The sequence below is a fragment of the Furipterus horrens genome, unplaced genomic scaffold, assembly GCF_987537825.1.
Source record: "Furipterus horrens unplaced genomic scaffold, mFurHor1.1.pri manual_scaffold_9, whole genome shotgun sequence".
Classification (NCBI taxonomy): domain Eukaryota; kingdom Metazoa; phylum Chordata; class Mammalia; order Chiroptera; family Furipteridae; genus Furipterus; species Furipterus horrens.
This window is the reverse complement of record NW_028327179.1, coordinates 38,910,069-38,931,054: the sequence shown is the minus strand read 5'-3', so window position 1 is coordinate 38,931,054 and position 20,986 is coordinate 38,910,069. Positions and strand designations below refer to the sequence as shown.

Genomic DNA, 20,986 nt, shown 5'->3' with positions numbered 1-20,986 from the left:
AGGATGGGCTTGCTCCACTGTAATTAACGGCCATCTATAGTAGAACATGCACTTTGATTTGGTTTTATGGTAAGTGATTCTTTGATCTATCACATTCTCTTGCTCTCTTCTGAGAAATAATAGTATACAATATGTAAGTCAGCTTCCCAGGGGGAAAATTGCTTGAGCAAGAAAAACTAACTCTCTAAAAAGACATTAAAGTTGTGACTACAGCTTCATTAACTGAATACTCAGTGAACTGAGCTACAAACCAGACTCAGTGCTCTGTAGAAAATCATAATACGTTGAGAATCACTGAGACTTAAAACTTGCTTAAAGTGTATGTCTGAGAACTGTGGTTTGTGGGAGTTTTTGCCCAAAGATTGTGAAATTACATTATGTTCTGATCAATCTTGGAAAGTACAGTGGAAAAGATCTGTCAAGGTTTGTACTCTGAAGCATAATGAAAGCCACGTGTCTTCTGTAAATTGATCTGTTTTAATTGTAACTCAAAGGAATTATCAGGGAAACTCCTGGAAACATAGTGATTAGTCAAAAAGAATTGAGATGCCCACCAAAATTTTCAGTTTTAAGAAGATATGTTTCATATTTAGAGTCATGAATGAGGAATCCAGGTGGTGGGGATAGTAAGTGAGGACACTATAATAGTGGGGCCCATGATCTTCCCAATGAGACAAACTCCAGCCACTTGCTGCCTTTTACAACCATCACTTTGCCATTTGCTGAAGTTTGCTTTAGTCTGGCTTTTCTGTTGACCTGATTAGCTTAACTCAGTATTTTAATTTTATTTATTTATTCATTACTTGATTCTGCAAATTTCCCAAAAGGATTTGACGTGAGCTTAACTGGAGAGCCTTAACAAAACCCCAGGTCTTGTTTTCTATTCACAAACCATTGACACTTCTACATAGGATGACCTTATCGGGACTCTAAAATTTGCATTTTATAAATGGTATTTGTATTATTTACTTTTAGTTCTCTCTGCATATCTACTTGTAGTTTTTATGTTTCTTTTGGACTCTTGAATTTGCATATTATGCATATCAATACTTCTTATTTATGTGAATTCTCTCACTTATCTGTTACTATGAAAAAAAAAGAATGTTTCTTAAAAATCAAACATGTCTTTTAAATAAATAACCTCTCTATACAAAAGTTATTTAGCCATTGGAATATTAATAAATTTTTAATTGGGAAGATTTTTGGAGAAAGAAAAAATGTTTGTACCAGAGCAATAAAGGTAGCACCTGAAATAAATTACCGTTATGAGCTACCCTTCTTGAATTCAGGCAGATGGAAGCTGCTGAAACTCCTGTTAGTACACAGGCAGACCTTGTTTCATTGTGCTTGGCTTCATTGCACAGAAGTTGTGCTTTTTACAAAGTGAAGGCAAGACCTTCCATCAGCAAAAAGATTATGGCTCATTTTCTTTGGATGCTCACTTTATTGTGGTGGTCTGAAACCGAACACACAATATATCAGAGGCATGCCGCTATTGAAATGCAGGTTGTGGATCTAAAACTTTAACATCCTGTAGAGTCTCTCTCAGGGCTTGTTAAAATACAAATCAATGGGCTCCACCCCAAGCGTATCTGGTTTAATATCTAGATTGTGCCCCAAAATTTGTTTTCTGTGATAATTTATTTTAATTGCTACCTTGAGTGTTACGGTCTAAGTTTCCAGGTGAAAGTGATTTTGCTGAATTGGAAACTATTGGTATACAGTATTCCCTCACTTATCACAGGTATTAATTACATTCTAGACCTCCCCACGAAGTAGGAACCTTACATTTATGCTACACTCTTAAATCTACGTAACTTCAACAACATACATATACAGTACCGCAAAACCCCACGACACAGTGAGGCCACGATAAGTGAACCATGATTAGAGAGGCACTACTGTAGTAGATTACTCCAAAGTTCAAAGTAGCTATTTGTCTCTTTCATTAAAAAAAAAAAAAAGTGCTTACTTTGGCAGCACATATACAAAAATTGGAACAATACAGAGAAGATTAGCATGGCCCCTTCACAGGAAAAAAAATAACTCATGTCTAAATTTCAATCTCAGTTATTCCACTATATATTATACAATGCAAGCTCTTTTCATGATAAGTCTATGATGGTGGCTGAATTTAATAATTAAGTGTTAAATACAAAGCATTCTTCTTCTAAGGCATGTACTTATATACACATTAAAAAAAGGCTTGTCAAGACAGAATTTTGTTTATATCATTGTTCTTACTTTAAGAAATAGAATCTTTAACTTATTGACATGACATAAGCAATATCAGTCATAACAGGTAAATTAATAATATGGTGTAGAAAAATAATATAAAATGCAATATTTATAGCACCTCCATGCACTCTGAGGTGATATTTTTCAATTTTTGTGTTTAACATTATTGATGTATATTTGTACATTTTATATATGTATGTATTTATAATAATATTTATACTTTATTACATATTATTTTTAATCTTTTTTATTTTACTTAACAATATACAATAATTACTTATAATTATATTTTCTTGAGACCCTGGCTGGTTTAGCTCAGTGGATTGAGCGTCGGCCTGCGAGCTAAGTGTCGCTGGTTCGATCTTCCAGTCAGGGTACATCAGAGAAGGAAAACTCTGACTCCAAAAAACCTCCGCTGCCTTGCGGCATACCTCTTCAGGGGAAAGGCTAAGGGAGTAAACCCCGACAGAAAATCCGGAGCCGGAGTCCCTAAGGCGGTTTGACGTTGTAGTCAACACCGGCAACTCCTGCGGCGCACCTGAACCCAAGCTGTATCGACTCCGTCTTTCCCTTGGACCCTTCAGCTGTGAAGAGAGGGGGGGTCTGCTGCATGGGCAACAGCAGACCCTCCATATTACCCTGCCCAGGCTCTGTAGCTTCAGCGTCATCACAAGATGTCGATTCAACACGGGAGGAGACAGATACCATGTCACTCCTGAGTCGGACTGCACAGCTATTCTCAGAGGTGCAGATAGACTCTTAAGAAGCTACACCATCGTCTCTCGAGACGGACGGCTGCCGACGATATTTTCTTGTCATGCAAATAGTTATATAGTCCTTAAACAGTTACATAGCAATGAATCATATCAAAATTTTGTCTAAAAATCAGATTTGGGCTATTAATATTTACATTGTACTGAAAATTATATTGAAATTCTTAACTATATACTTGTTGCCTATGCCTACAAAAAAATCTACCAAATCTTATAGTTCTGTCTAATCAAAACCATTTAATACAGACCAATCCACAGCCTGTCGTCGTCGGCAGCCGTCCGTCTCGAGAAACGATGGTGTAGCTTCTTAAGAGTCTATCTGCACCGCCGAGAATGGCTGTGCAGTCCGACTCGGGAGTGACACGATATCTGTCTCCTCCCGTGTTGAATCGACATCTTGCGATGACGCTGGAGTGTCCTCTCCAGTGAAGCTGAAGCTACAGAGCCTGGGCAGGGTGATATGGAGGGTCTGCTGTTGCCCATGCAGCAGACCCCCCCTCTCTTCGCAGCTGAAGGATGCAAGGGAAAGACGGAGTCAATACAGCTTGGCTTCAGGTGCGCCGCAGGAGTTGCCGGTGTTGACTACAACGTCAAACCGCCTTAGGGACTCCGGCTCCGGATTTTCTGTCGGGGTTTACTCCCTTAGCCTTTCCCCTGAAGAGGTATGCCGCAAGGCAGCGGACGTTTTTTGGAATCAGAGTTTTCCTTCTCTGATGTGCCCTGACTGGAAGATCGAACCAGTGACACTTAGCTTGCAGGCCGACGCTCAATCCACTGAGCCAAACCAGCCAGGGTGTGTACAATATAGTGATTAGATATTTATATAATTTACAAAGTAATCATTCTGTGTTGCAGGAACACAGATCTCTGGGTAGGGGCATTCCCATGCCCCTCCACCCAGGTGTCCTGTGACTCAGGAGATGATGAGCTAATCTTGTCTCTGCCTGCGGCTTTAGGCTGTTCAGGCCACTGGGTCATGGAATCCTGAGGACAAAGAGGTCTGTTGAGTACTCCATCTGCCTCCTCTTGTTGGTTGCATCATTGACAAATATCTCCTCCCATTCAGTGGGTTGTCTTTTTATTTTGTTGATGGTTTCTTTTGCTGTGCGAAAATTGATGTAGTCCCACTTGTTTATTTTTTCTTTTGTTTCCTTTGCCATGCACTGGACAAAGCGTTATCCAAGATCCCCAGAAGTAACGCTCTTTATCTCCTTGGAGACTTCAACGCAAGAGTAGGAGCCGACCACATGGCCTGGCCCACCTGCCTCGGAAACATGCCCTCGTGGTAAGCAAGGTGCGCATAATGCCGAAGAGGTTGCACCACTCCAAGATGAAGGGTCGCCCACGCATCAACACCACAGCCTGTAAAACTCTATGAATCACAACATTTTTTTTTCTAGTATCATCATGTGATCATATGCCAGATTTTAAGTTCTTTTGCTAGGTAGAGTCTTGCCTCCTACTTAAAATAAAAGCTCTATCCACACAGAGCTATGGCACTCCTTGAGTAGCAGTCATATTTCCTCTAGTCTGTAAGCATTTGGTACATTTCTGCTTAGTTGCTCTATCCCTGCCTAGCTACCATATGTCTGTGGGAAAATATACACCCACTTAGATGTCTTCCTTCTAAAACTCTTATAAAAGGACAGATAAATTACACATTACCATAAGGCCAGGGATTATTGACAGTGAATCATGACAGGGTCTTGTCAGAAACAACTCATTTAGCAATATTTCTGGCATATAGCATTTATTGAGCCAAATGAATTCATACAGGAAATGAGAATTCTTCTTAACAATTTTAATTATTTATTTTTTGCTTTATCTTGTTAAGCTCTTGGTAAAAATCTTTATATTTCTCTAAAAAAAATCATTATATTTATAGCAAGTCTCTTCCAATTCAAAACTCAACATTACCACACATGCTTTTCCTTCTTTGATACCTACTGAGTTAGACAATAATCCCCGCTGTTATCTGGCCCACTCTCTCTACAGCAATGACATTTCTTCTGCTGATCCTTGTCTTTAAGGACTTGGAATTCCCTTTAGAACCACCCTGAGAACATCAGTAATTATGTCCTATCTTGATTCCCATCTAGAGTCTATGAGAAACAGACTATGTGCAGTGCATGGAACATAGTAGATGTATAACCAGTATTTTTTAAATGAATAAATAACTATTTAACACTTAAACATTTAGCAGGTAATTTTTACTTTTTAACAGGAATTAACTTAATGTCATTTCACAACATGTATATCCTATTATTAACTAAATTTAAAAGGTGCTTGCAAGCCTGTTACAGGATTTGTTTTCCCAAAAAAATCTACCTTCTAAACCTGCCACTAATGAACCATGTAAGAAAATATTTCATCTGTGTTTATCTTAACAACACCCCTCCCTTATATTGATACATTACATCAGAATGTTCTTGCAAATTTCCTCTAGCCACTAAGTCTCTCTAGGATCTACCTACCTTGTATTTTGAAATCTTTCCAACTTTTCTTAAATCTCCAGTTTGTATCTTTTTTTGTTTTATTGATTATGCTGTTACAGTTGTCCCAGTTTCTTTTCCCTTTGCTCTCCTCCACCCAGCACCCCCCTCCCTCCAGCAATCCAACCCCATTTAGTTCATGTCCATGGATCATGCATATAAGCTCTTTGGCCTTACCCTTTTCTGTACTATTCTTAACATACCCCTGTCTATTCTGCACACTCTTACTATGCTTCCTGATCCCTGTACAATTTCCCCGTTTCTCCCCCTTCCCCCTCCCAGCTGATACCCCTCTACATACTTCCCATACCAGAATCTAGTTTGTATATTAATATCACATACCTGGGTTCTTTATTTTATGGCTGGACGTGTAAGACTGATGCTTCTATTGGAATGTTGGCCTGGTTCTTGATTTCATTTTCACCCTGAGTGCTTTCTCTCATTATCCACATCAGTCACCCACTGTGAAGGTGATGGCATAGGCAATTTTTGCCTACAGAGTTTTTAGAGTGTCTTTCACCCCAGGGCCCCACCCATCTCAGACAGGGCAACCTTAAATGTAAATTAATATTCAGTCTACTTGGCTTTCATGATATTGTTTACTTATATATTAACTTACAGATAAATTGCTTTCATAAAAATTGTAAGTACTATGTGTAAAATAACTACTTAAGTCAATTAAATAATAGATATACTCAGAAACAAAGTGTATTATATTCCTCTTAAATTTATTTATTAAAAATAAACAATTTGTTTTTTGCATTTTTATATGTTTTATTGTTTATGCTATTACAGTTGTCCCAATTTCTTTTCCCTTTGTTCCCCTCCACCCAGTGACCCCCCTCCCTCCAGTTGACCCTCCTGATACTTAGTCCATGTCCATTGGTTGTGCATATAGTTCTTCTCAACATCTTCCTATATATTCCATTCCCAATTTCTAGTTCTCCTTCTCCACTCCCTCCTACTATGCTTCTTAGTTCCTGTACCATTTCCCTCCCTTTCCCTCTACCCCCCAACTGACCTCCCCCCAAAATGTTCCCCATACCTATGATTCTTTTCACACTCTCGTTGCCTACTTAGTCTGCCTTTGTTTCAATTTCCTAGCATCTGTTGTTGAGATACAGTTTTCATTTTAATGTTCATAGTTTTGATCCTCCTTCTCCTAAACAAGTCCCTTTAACATTTCATATAACAATGGTTTGGAGCTGATGAACTTCTTCAGTTTTACTTTGTCCTGGAAGCATTTTCTCTGCCCTTCTATTCTGAATGACAGCTTCACCGGATAGAGTATTCGTGGTTGTAGGTTTTTGCTTTTCATTACATTGAATATTTCTTGCCAGCCCCTTCTTGTCTGCAGAGTTTCTTTTGAGAAATCAGCTGACAGTCTTATTGGGACCTCTTTGCTTGTAATTCTCTTCTTATCTCTTGCTGCTTTTAAGATTCTCTCTTGATCCTTAATTTTTGACATTTTGATTCTAATGTGTCTTGGAGTAGTCCTCCCTGGGTCCAGCCTATCCGGAACTCTCTGTGTTCCCTGGACCTGTAGTCTATTTCCTTCTCCAAGTTAGGGAAGTTCTGCTTCATTATTTTTTCACATAACTTTTCCATTTCTAGTTCTTCTTCACTTTCTGGCAGTCATATGATTCGGATGTTGGTCCACTTATAACTGTCCGATAAGTTTCTGAGCCTCTTCTCATTTCCCTCACTTCTCGTTTCCTCTTTATGCACTGGTTGACTGTTTGTTCCTTCCCTATGTTCCAACTTGTTGATTTGATCCCTGGTTTTCTTGCCCTCACCACTAGTTTCATATGTGTTTTTGTTCATTTCAGCAGGACTAACCTTCATTCCTTCCCTGTCTTGTTTAATATCCGCTGTTAGGTCTGTAAGCATTTTTATAACCAAAGCTCTGAAATGAGACTCTGAAAGATTTCCTATCTGCTGCTTCGTTAGATTAGATATCTGCTGTCTGGTCAGCTGTGTCCCTGGGATCTCTATCATGATCTGTGCCATCCTGACAGTTTTGTGTTTACCTTTGCTTCCTGGGCAGGGCTGTCATACCTTCTATGCTATAGGGGGCAGAGCTTCATGCACTCGTCACAATGGGTGACTCGTCTCACTGCACTGTGGTGTTTTCTGCAGGGGGTGGGGGTCCAAGATGGATTCCTGCTGTTCACTCTCCACTGAGAAACTGGGAGCCTCCTCCTCTGTCCTCACCTGCTCCAGGCCTCACAGTCCAATGTAATGGAGTTCTGCCTTCCCTGTTTTTGGAATCACAAGCTAATGGGTCTGGTCTGCAGCTGAGGGTGCTCCCCAGGTGCTTCTCACCTCCCCTTAAATACAGGTGTCTGTGCTTACTGCTGTCTTGCCTCCGTCGCTGCTGCTGCTGCTGCTGCCGTGGACAGCACAGCTTGAACTCTCCTCCCCGGCTTCGCCCTCCTACCTGTCTGGATGAGTGCTGCTTCTTTATAACTTTATATGTTGGACTTCCGTTTATTTTCTGGTACTTGTGGTTATTACTGGTTTTGCAGTAGTTAGGGAGACTTAGTCAGTCCAGGCCTCCATCTTGGCCGGAAGTCTCCTGTGTTTGTTTGCTTCTGTGTCCCAAGGAGAGCTGTTGCTCCTACTACATTGTAAGGGGCGGAGCCTTAGGTGTTCATCAGTAACAGGAGACCTGTTTCACCTTGTTGTGGCACTGTATGCAGGGGAGGGGTTCGAGAAGGAACAATGCCACTTGCCCAGCACTCACCCCTTTTCCAGGCACTTCTTCCACTTCCGCACTGGACTGACGCCCCTCTAGCTGCTGCCCTGGTTGTCGTTCCCAGAGTAGGTGGGTTTGTAGATGTTCTAGGTCCAACGGGGCCATTTAAACAAGCAGACTCTGCTGAAAAACCAGTAGTTTCTGCCTCCTTCCCAACCCCCACTGGTTTGCACAATCAAAAGCAATGAGGTTTGATTTTCCCTGGTGTTGGGACAGCGAGCTGCGCAGTGTAGTGAGGAGCCGGGAATGCTCGCCAGGTATCCCTCCTGACTTTTTAAAATGTGTAACTGCACTTTCACTGGCCTGCTGCTGTTGCCGTTGCTGCCACCACCATACCAAGTCCTCTCTGCCCCGGCTCCGCCTCTCCTACCTGTCTAGATGAGTATTTCTTATTTATATCTTTGTTTGCTGGACTTCCATGCACTTTGATTTTCTGGAACTTCTGGTTGTTTCTAGTTTTGAGGTAGCTGTATTCCTCATTAGTTGTGGAGGGAGACTCAGCATGTCTGTCTACACCTCCATCTTGGCCAGAAGTCAAAATAAACTTAATTTTTGTTTTTCACATGTAAAATCTATAATGAATAGTGGATTTAAATAAAGAATATCATTTAGTGATTATAATTATAATAATTTAAATGTAAATCACTCTGTGCTTCTGTTTAATAATACATTTATATAAAATTTTAGCATTTAATAAATGAAAATTATCAACAAATTAGATATATTGCTATTTCTGGGTTTAAAATAGTAACAATTCTTCTGTCATAAAATATGTACTGCTCTTGGCATTCTGCATGCAAATATCGCCTTTCCACATGAAGTTATAACATAATTAAATGGGTAATATTCATTTCAGCATGCCAATCTTAAATTCAGGAATTAAGATTATTTTTAATTTCCATAATAATAGATTTATAATTCATTTGGCTTCCCCTCAATGACACCTAAAGTACTCATATATTGAACTTGATAAACTTGACTTTCTATTTAGTTTTTGGTTAGTAATACGCTGGCCAAATGTCACTGCACTGATGGAGCTTTGTTTTAATGGAAGTTTGCCTTTTTCCCACTGAAGATTTAGAGCTTATATTTGATCCCTGCAATTTATGAGTTACCTCATAAAATAATTTACTTTAATTTTCAGTCTCAGTTTCATGTTTCTAAATGTGCAGAAAATAATTGCTTACTTCATGAAATTCTGTGAAGTTTAAATGAAATGTTACATGAAATAAAATTTTAATGTATAAAATGTTAGTTGTGTCATCCAAAAATTTATCATCTGCTGTAATGCCAAGAATAGGAATGGTACGAAATATATTTCCTAAAACCTCAAAATATTTACAAATGAGCAGAGGGAAAAATGAATGCTAAAATCTTGAAAAGACAAAACAAAATGGAATTAGCAAGGAACACATCTAAATTGGTTAAGCTAGAGACAGTGAGAAAAAGTAGTCTGAAACACAGATAGAAAGTCAGACCCATTGATGAGTAAATATTTTCCACACAGAAACTGCATTTGCAGAGTGCATAAATAGCTTAATCCCCCCCCCCAACTAGACAGTCATTGGACCTCTCTCTGCCTCTGAGCTTGGCATTGGCTGAGCCAAAATCTGTTCATTACCTACCTTTTCATTGAATCTCCAGAAACAGAATTATCCTTTTCTTTCTATGTGTAGATTCTACATTTTACTTATAACTTTATCATATCCTTTAACACATTCTCTGTTACTTCATTTTTAAAGGCTTATCTCTTTAGCTACCTCTTAAATATTAAGTTTTTCTAGTTTAAAAACTTAACTCCCTATCATCTTATTATTCTCAAAGCATGGAATAGATCATCTTGCAAGTTTTTATTGTATTGATTTAGCAAATTTTATTATTGTCCTACCATCCCGAGGCATGCACAATTACACTTATCACTTAAAATCCGTGGGAGTGGAATTTTGCAAGGCATATTTCCTAATGTTGTGTGTGTACAAGAATTTCTCAAACTAAGTTAGTTGTATATAAATTATGAATATTCACATTAGTAATGGAGCATAAGATCTAACTGGTTGAGTGGGGTCAAATACTGTGAGAGGAGCATTAGCAAAGTCACTTGTTTGCAGAAAAATACCACATTCCTAACCTAACTTTTATCAGGAAAAGAAACAGTTGGCATTTTAGTCTTGACAGTTTTTTCTCTCTTTTGATGGGTTTTGAAGTCAGAGAGGGAAGAATCTGTGCTATGTGTTGTTTCTCAAACTACAGCAAGTATAATTTAGGCCACTCTAATGGCAAGAAAAAAACAATTTCTAACTATTGACTTGGACTCTAAATTCACAACAAGGAATAAAAAAAACCAATATTCACAATTGGATATTTTCAGAAATCCTTCTTATATGGGGAAGAATATTGTCAATAATTGTAATTTATTCTGTTTTGTTTACCTGAGTTCCCTGAAAACTACAAAAGAAATATGATTAAATTGCTGTGAGAGAAAAGGATATGGAAAGTGATTGAAAAGGAAATAGAAAACTGTATTTTTGAACTTAATGTTTCATAAATGGATGAACTCAATATGATATCTAAGGTACAGGTCTTTACAAACTCTTTTTAAAAATCTGTAACAAGATCATTGCAACTGGTTGTGTATGAATGAGAGAATTGTAGATCAGTTAACTAGATGCTCAGGATCTGACTTGCTCCAGTGAAATTATGTTTTTGGAATTTGGATTCTAGATCTAAAAAGTTTAAAAGAGCACAATGTTCAGCTGAAGTTACTTTATGATAAGATGAATATATTTGAGCAATTATAATTCATTTTTGAAACATATCTTATCTAACAAATCATATGAAATGACTCTGAACCAAAATAGAATTCCTCCTAAGAACATGATTTTACTGCACTTTTCTATTACAATTTGCACTTTTCTTTCTAAAGTATTTGACTTAGAATAGTGTAGTATTATAGATAGATACATTTTAGCTCAGTGAATTCTTTTTAAATTATCAAATTGCATATATTTTAAAAATGAATGATTACTAAAATTATTTTTGAGGTGTTCCATTTTTTAGATGCTTATTGTACAGGATTTTTCAACCTTGTAACTGCTGACGTTTTGCACCAGAAATACTTTGTTATGGAAAGCCATCTCAGGCACTAAACTATATCTGGCATTGTCCCTGTCTTCAACTCAGCAAAAGACATTATTGCACACCAGATATTGTCAAATGTCCCCTTAGGGACGAAGCTGTTTCCCTCCCTGTTGAGACCATGTGATGGCATTTAGACTCTCAGGTAAACATTTTCAACTGTATTGAATAAGGAGAGGCATATGTAAGTAGAATTTCAAATTTCAGAAAAACAGGTGATATAAGAGTTGATGAAACAATGTTATAAGTATTTTCTTAACTTTAGTAACCTAATTTGTATATGAACTATTTTAAGCCATAAATGGCTTAAAAATAATATAGGATAGAGCAAAGTGTTGAAATGGCAATCCATATTAGAAAGATAACCTGTGAACTATAGGACATTAATTTGAATCATTCAAAACTCATTCTGGCTTATCTATTCACCTTAAAGGAGAGACTGTTGAAAACTGAGATGCAATGTTCCCCTTGGGAAGACAGCTACACTCTTTCATTCCCACTGCTATGGGTCTCTCGTGCTCTTCCCAACCCAGAGTATTCTTTGACATGATTAATAACTATTAATAAAGAAGGTGACAAACTTTTTTTAAAGTATTAAGCAAAACTCAGATTTACATCTTAAGAAAACATTACTCCAAACAAGACAAACAAAAACAAACTCTTTAAAATTTTCAAAAATAATGGAATAAATCAGTTGTGATTTCTCAAATATCAGAATATTTATTTCTACCAAAGATAAATACTGAGCACCTACAATATACCAGGAACTGAATTACATGTGAGTATACAGCAAAGGACAGATAAGAAAAACAATCGGAACCACGTACATTTTCAAAAGAAAATCAATCTGTACAGCATGCATTTTCAATAAGACTGACAAAAAATAACTGATATAGTACATCAGAAGGTGATAATTGCTATGGAGAAAAGTAAAGTAAGGATTAAGTGTGCTAGTATAAAGGTGCATCATTTTATCATAATTTTTATAAAATCACTTACTAAAGAGATGGTATCTATACAAAGACTAGATGAAAGTGAAGGAGAAAATGAAGCAGCAACCTGAGGGAATAGCAAGGGCAGAAGTCCTATGTGGCAGTTTGTGGAGGGTGTTAAGAGAACCACAAAGGAAGCACAATTGCTGGAGTGGACAGCATGTGAGTAAGGATAGTAATGATTAGAACAGAGAGGTAACCCTCTGGGGCTGTGAAAGTTGTTGTAAGAATAGTGGGTTTTATTCTGCGTGAGATGGAGAAAAATGGAGTTTCAAATAGAGGTTAGACAAGATCTGATTTATATTTCATAAGTTTGTCCTGGCTACTACTCTTTTGACAACAGAAAGAAGATGGACCAAGGTCTGAATCAGGATAACTGCTGAAGAGGTATAGCAATAATCGGGTGGAGCGTTAAAGTGTCTTACACCTGAATTAGCAGTAGAGATAATGAGAAAATTATGAATTATGCATATATTTTGAAAGCAAAACTCTGTCATTTGATAAGGGATTGGATGGGAAAGTGAGAAAAAGTGTCAACAAGAATGAGGCCAAAGTTTCTAACCTTAGTAACTCATAGGTGGAGTTGACATTGTGACAATGCAAAAAGTCTTATGTGGAGCATATTGTATAATAGGAGGATGTGGAGGTGTCTGGCTTGGAATATATGTTAGAGTTGCTTATTAAACTTCCAAATGGAGTTTTCAAGGAGATTGTTCAACGTAAGTCTGGATATAGGCATATAAATTTCATGCAAAGCCGGGATATAAAAAGTAAAACCAAAATAAGAGTGTAGATTGAGAAGATGCTCAAGTAGTAAGTAAGCTCTAGGACACTCCACCATTAAAGGAGAACAGCAGAGAAGAGGACAGCCATAGCAAGTGCTTCTTTGAAATTAAGCAAAGTAAGTACGTCAGTTTTAAAGGAGTGGTACACTGTTTTAAATACCGGTGATAGTTCAAATAAGATAAGAAGGACAGTTAAGACTTTTTTTTTTTTTTACAACATTAAACATACTCTGATCATAATATCCAAAAGGAGTTAAAACATATACTTAAACAAAAACATATGCATGAATATTTATAGCAGCTTTTCATAATTGCTGAAACTTGGAAACAATGAAGGTGGCATCCAGTAGATGAATGGGTAAATAAACTGTGGAATATTATTCTATAGAGTAGAATATTATTCAGCACTATAAAGAAATAAGCTATCAAGCCATAAAAAGACAGAGGAAACTAAAATGCATATTACTAAGTGAAAGAAGCCAATATGAAAAAATAAATACTGTATAAATCCAACTATATGAGATTTTGGAAAAGGAAACACTGTGGAGACAGTAAAAAGATCAGTGATTTCCAGGTGTTGGGTGCAGGAAGGGATGAATAATCAGAGCACAGAGGACTTGTGGCACAGTGAGTACACTCTATATGGTGCTATATGAGGTATACAAAGCATATATTTGTCTATACCCATGAGGCTATATACGTGTGGGACAGAAGAGATATATAAAATTGCTTTTCTCTCTCCTCAATTTTTCTGTAAGCCTAAACCTGCTCTAAAATACAAAGTCTAAATGTAAAAAAATAGGTTTCAGTTTGCTTCTCAAAGGAATTGATTCTGGTATCCAGCGTTGAATATCCAGTGTGATGCAAAATGGGCCCCAGGCATTTCAAACATTTTTCCCTCTAAATATGATTTATCTCAACAGAGTTTGTTATAAAAATATTGTTTGTCACTATTTATAAGTGTCTTTTTTCTAACAAATATTCAGGGAGTTGGTAAAATACAAACTCTATGACTAAGCAAATATTGGGTCGACCAAAAAGTTTGTTTAGTTCTTTATGTAAAACAAAAGACATTTTAAATTCTCACCAATAACTTTATCTGGATATTTTGAGTATGTCAGCTATCTCCTGGCATCCAGAGGTGCTGCTAAACATTTTCTAATGCATAAGATAGCCCCACAGCAAAGAATTATTTGGCCAAAATGTCAACAGTACTAAGAAATTTTGCAAACCATTTTTGACACATTTGATTGGTCACAGCGTCTTCTCCATACACTGCACAAATATCTTTTTTTTCCTTTTAAATGCAGTTTTACCTTTCTTGAAATTATAAAACATAATATACCCACAATGTTGCATGTTTTCTTCTATCTTCAATATTAAAATGGCTGCATAAAAATTCACCAATTTTGACTTTAAAAAAAAAATGCATGCTGATATGACAACAGTCACAATAGAATTTACAAAATGGTTTTGAATGAAGTAAAGACAACTAAGCACTACTACAGCCACTGTACAGAAAAAAAACTGAACAAACTTTTTGGCCAACCCAATATTTTGACACCAATCATTCTGGCACATACTTCAGATAGTATCCAGGATAAACTAAAATTTTAATAAATTGTAATGAGTAAATGGTCTGTAATATATTTTAAAAATAGTTTCATACATCCAAGGTAGATCTAAGTTCCAAATATTGACTCTAAGGGCACAGTAAAACTATTTACTGAATATTTTAATATTTATAACCATTGCTAAAGCTCCAGATCCCCAAAAATATAGAAAGAAAAGAGATTACCCAAGATAATTTGGCAGCAGCTAGAATTAATATTCTAGATATTTTTTATGTTCTACTCTTTAAAAATGTCAGGTTTTGTAAGATGCAGTCAATTGGAATTCAAATGTCATCAACAGTATCTTGAATAATGAGATCAAAGAAGCACAATCCTCAATGTTTAATTTTTTAAATATGAAGCATTTGGAGAATTTGACATATTAGACTTCAGATATTCTCTGTTCATGACATTATCAATGAAAGAGAAAAGTGGGAACACAGAAATATATTATTTTGACAAAGATTGTAACTACAGTGGAACAAAAAACATTTCCTATTTCATTTTATTCTAGATCACTTAAAAATGTTATTCAGCAAACAATTCTCCAAGGAGAATACACAGAGGGTCCATAGGCATATGAGAGAGTGCTCAACATCACTAGCCATCAGAGATAAGCAGTTAGAATGGCCATCATCAACAAATCAACAAACAAGTGCTGGAGGGTATGTGGAGAAAAGGGAACCCTAGTGCACTGTTGGTGGGAATGCAGCCTGGTACAGCCACAATGGAAAGCAGTACGGAATTTCCTCAAAAAACTTAAAATGGAGCTGCCTTTTGAACCAGCAATTCCACTGCTTGGATTATACCTGAATAATCCTGAAACACCAATTAAAAAGAACCTAGGCACCCCTATGTTCATAGCAGGACTATTTACAATAGCCAAGTGCTGGAAACAACCTAAGTGCACATCTGTAGATGAGTGGATCAAAAAACTGTGGTATATTTACACAATGGAATACTATGTAGCAGAAAGAAAGGAGGAACTCCTGCCATTTGCGACAACATGGATGGAACTAGAGAGAATTATGCTTAATGAAATAAGCCAGGCAATGAAAGACAAATACCATATGATATCACCTGATACAGGAGACTAAAGAACAACACAGATAAATCAACACAATTGAACAAGGAACAGAGTAACAGTTATTGGGGGGTAAGAGGGGAGGGAGAGAAGAGGGGTAAGTATGGGAAGGGTTTAGTAAAGGAAGTAGTATAAATAACCCATGGACATGGACAATGAGTTGGGGATTGACTGTGGGAGAAAGGGTGGGCTGGTGGTGGGGAGCTATGAGGGAAAAAGTGGGACAAATGTGATAGAAAAACAATAAAAATAAAATTTAAAAAAATGTTCAGAAATGGCAGAGCAGGAACAAAAAGTGGAATTCAAAATATTTTTAGAATCAAATTATAGTTAATATGTCAAACAAAAACAAATGCATTCATATGCACTAATAGCACTTTTAAACTTTTTATTTTGATCTACTTTTAAATATACAGTTACAGAAAAAGTAGAGATTTCCTGTATGCTCTTCATCCAGTTTCCCCTCATGTTAACATTTTATATATCAGTAGAATATTTATTAAACTCAAAAAATTAACTGTGATACTATAATATTAATTAAAGTACAGAAGTATAAGAAATATGTATATACATATTGGCTCATACATACAGAAACACTCACATTTATTTATAGTTATTTCTCTCCCAGTTTGTATATTTTCATAATCTGTGAGTCTGTATTGACACCTCTACCTCAGATTCAGCACCCCAGTGTCCACTATAGCCTTCTTCCCTTTTCCTTATTTGTAACTTCTTTGTCCTACAGTGAGAAACCTGTCTCTCTCTCTGTATATATTTTCTACCCCATCTTACAAATAAAGTAGTTTCAAAATTCCTAAGCCATATCCTTGTTTGAAACAAATTTACCAACTAGAGTACAAAGGTTTTGTTCAGTTCTTTTGTCTTTAGCTTTACAGTATCTAATCAAAATATTTTCTCAAGTTTCTTTCTTTCCCATACTATTCAGTTTAGTATTTGATTCATTCATAGATTCATTTGTCACAGTCTAAAATCTAATTTCCCCCTATATCTTAGTTAATTTTAAAATACTAACATAGAGTAAAATAGTTGGTGGTGGTGTATTCTGTCAGTTTTAACAAATGCATAGAGTCATGGAGCCGTGGGCACAGTTTTGTGCAAAACAGTATGTTTACCCTGAAGTCTCCTATAATATCTTGCTATTGATGACTCTACTCCCACCCCCCAACAATTGTCAATTACTGACCTGTTTTTTATTCTAACTTTGCCTTTCCTAGAGTATCATATAAATGGAATCACACAACATGAATCTTCAGATATTCTTTCACTTACAAAAACATGCCTTTAGGATTCATCCATATTGTTGCATGTATCAGTAGTTTGTTCCTATGGTTGTTCAAGTAGCATTCCATTTTATAGCCTGCCTTACTTTATTTACCCTTTAGTTGAGGGATATTTGAGTTGTCCCTAGTTTGAAAAAATTATAAAGTTGCTATTCAATTTAATGATATTTGACTCTTCACATTCCTTAAATATTTATTTGTGTTGTGATGGTAAAAGTTCATTTTAAAAGTATTTTTTTAAGTGAAAGAGTCAATTTCCACTGAGTTTCTTTCACTTATTTTTTTACTTTGTGGATGTAATCTGACTTCAGATTTACTCTGATCAAAGTTTAGGGACATATTTTCTGTGTCATTATAAAATATTTATGATAAGATAATTTAAAAAACAACTGAGGTTTGATCTTTTGTGGTAGAAAATATTTTAATTTTCTCAAGGAGTATTGAACATGCTGTTAAAGATTATTAAAAAATATTTATATTGATTTTACTATCTCTAACACAAATTATTAGTTTTTAATTATGTGGTTACTATATAAAGTCTAAATTCTTTCTAATATTCTGAATTGTTACTAAAAGTAGTATAGGTTCCATGTGTGTACTTTGAACTAAATGTCTTAAAAAGTTAAATTACTTTATAAAACATATTTTATTCCACTTTTCCAAACTATTTTGGGAACAGAAAAGATAAGCTTTGTCTTCAAAAATTCGATTACTATCAATCTTTTCCCCTCTAGAATTGCATTTCAGAAAATAAAAAGGATTAAAAAAGATGGTAACTGTTTTACAATAAAGGTCCTTAATAGCTAAAAATTACACTGATTGAATGGTTACAAGACCAAGTACTAAGGAAAGATAATTTTAATAATCCTTTCTTTATCTAGTCATGCTGGTGCTTTTCATTCCATAAATGAACATTTTAATTCATTACCATTATAATAAGTAAAATAAATGCCTTTGTCAGAAGTTAGCATTTCTCAACTTCATTTAAACTTCAGCATGACTTTGTATTAAGGACATATGTAGAAAAGAAACCAATTCTGATATTTTTTACTAACTTCATAATTCTTTGTATTGCAATTCATGAGGCAGAAAAAATATCAAAAAACAAAACTCAGACTAAATGAAATAAAGTAAAAAGAAAATTTTTAAACATTTTCTTTTACAGTTATTATCCTCAATACATGCTATTTTAGAAAGAATATTAACAGTTTATAAATATTTTGGAAATAAGTCTATCTATATTAATTTATCATGATATTTTGAGTCATATAATTTTAAAAATACTATTTTTAGGTGGCAGAATTTATCCTTTAGCTTCATTAAAAAAATTGTTAGATTAAAAAAACAGTAATATGAACACTACAAAATCTGATAGAGGTTCCAATTAAGAAGAGCTTATACAGTTGCCTTTGTTTTTCACATTAATCAGGCAATAAAATTCAGTATACCTCCCAGGTTATATCAGCGTTTGTTGATTATAATTTCTGGAACTCTTTGTTGACAATAACAAATTCTGTTAGGAGATTACTACTTGCTGTAAATTCCTTAAGAATACCAGTGATATATATTAGCATTATTTGGTTTAAATATTAATAATTCTATTTAAAAAATTTAAAAAAGAACTTTGAGAGATAACTAAGCTGGAATTTAAAGTAAGTTCTTTATTATTGTACTCATAATGACTTAATAGTACTTCAGAGTAAATTTGATTATTCTAATCTCTTGTTAATAGCCAGTTATGCCTCTCACTACTATTTGGTTATGCAAAAACAAACATATGTATAGTGCAATGATCAGATTTTAGGGGTTTGTCCATTAATTTTTGGTGAAATGAAATACATATTGTTAAAGGAAACTTCCTAGGCTAAATTGCGTTTGATATATATAACTTTACCATAAGAGTTTAGATGGCTGTTATAAATCTTGGGACATTTATAAAACTTACTGACATGTTTTCAAATTTGTGTTCTTTCTCTAATGTACTTTTTCACCTTCATTATTCTAAATTTGGAATGAACTTTTTATTTCTAAGAATAATTAAAACATTTTAAGGACTTTAAAGACTATAAATTCTTACCTAAAAATACTCATTTTGGATTTTGGAATAAAGATGAGAGGTTTAAGGATTTTTTATTTTAATTCCGTGAGCTTAACAAAATGAGCAAATATGACTTTACACTATCATATGTTCCCCAGATTCAGTGGTTATACGTTCCTACACTGGAAATCTTTATTGTATGGCAAATGTCTTTCCTAAATGAGGACATGATATGACATGCTTGGCCTTAAAAATCAACAAAAATCCTTGCTCCTCAACTCAGTGAATTATTTGCTTTTATTTCTTATTTATGAGTCTTTGTCATTTGACCTTTAATCATAGATCTATGATATTGTGACAAAATTCCAGTATTTCTTGCCCTTTCTGTAACTTCTATTGCCAACATGCTAAAATTCCTCCTGTTCCCCATCCCCTGTGGAGCAATGGAGGAACAGAGCTATTTCTTTTCTCTGAGAAGTTGTCCTTTTGTAGAGAGGCATCCATAGTGGCAGCCTCAGGGCAGTCATCCAGAATACATGAAGAGTTCCTTTAGGAAAAATAAAACTTGGGACATAAATAATATACTTATAAGTATTTGAAATTACATAATGTTACTCCCCCTTTTTGAAAGCACCTCATTTTTTTCACATTGAAGGGGAAAGATCATTGGTACAGTCATTCCTTTCCTTGTTAATTGAACAGGATAAGGCAGTTGTCTTTAAATAGTAAATGCTGGTTTCTCCCAAACCTGTTTTACTGTGGTATTGGCAATATGTGATATGGTGGGAAAGGGTAGGAGCTGGCAGTGTTTAGTAAAACTTAGCCTATCTCTGACTTAGAACATGAATTTCTTTGTGTGACTGACAAAACAAGCACCTTAAACCAGTTCACTTTGCTTCTGTCTCAAATTATACAAGCCTGCTTTAGCCCAATGGTCTACAGAACAAACAGAAAGTATGTCACAGGTTCAAGGCATATTCTGAATCTGGAAATATTCTAAATTTCAAATCAAACTCATCATCTAGATGTGCAGAATCCCTCCAACCTGATTATTTTTTAATTAAATTTATCAGGGTTAGAGTAGTTAGTAAGTTTATGTAGGTTTCAAGTATACATTTCTATGACACTTAATCTGTATATTTTATTGTGTGCTCACCATTCAAAGTCAAATCATCTTTCATCACCATATATTTGCCACTTTTGCCCTTACTACGCCCCAACCACCCTTCCTTCTGTAAAAACCATACTATTATCTGTGTCTATGAATTTTTGTTTGTTTGTTTTCTTGTTTGTTCATTTTTGTGTTCAGTTTTATATCACACATATGAGTGAAATCATATGGTTCTTAACTTTTTCTGACTGATTATTTCACTTGGCATGATATTCCCAAGGTCTATCCATGTTGTCACAAATGGCAGCACTTCATCTTTTCTTGTGGCTGAGTAGTATTCCATTGTATATATGTACCACATCTTTATCCAATTATCTGTCCAAGGACACTTTGGTTGTTTTCATGTCTTGGTCACTGTGAAAAATGCTTCAGTGAACATAAGGGTGCATATACCATTGTGAATAAATGTTTTTCAAAATTTGGTGGTAGATACCCAGAAGAAGAGTTGCTGGGTCATATGGTACTCTACTCTTAATTGATTAAAGAACCACCAAGGTGGTTTTTTTCTATAGTGGCTGTACCAGTTTACATTCCCCATTTTTTTTTCTTTATCCCTTTGCTTTATTTTCTCTCATCTCTTCCTCACTCAGTTTCTTCAGAGCAAGT

At 35.5% G+C, this 20,986-nt stretch overlaps 1 pseudogene; it reads left to right on the top strand.

Annotated features, from left to right (window-relative positions):
* Window positions 1–1,964: 1,964 nt before the first annotated feature.
* On the top strand, window positions 1,965–2,062 carry LOC150001632 (U6 spliceosomal RNA; annotated as a pseudogene).
* The last annotated feature ends 18,924 nt before the right edge of the window (window positions 2,063–20,986 follow it).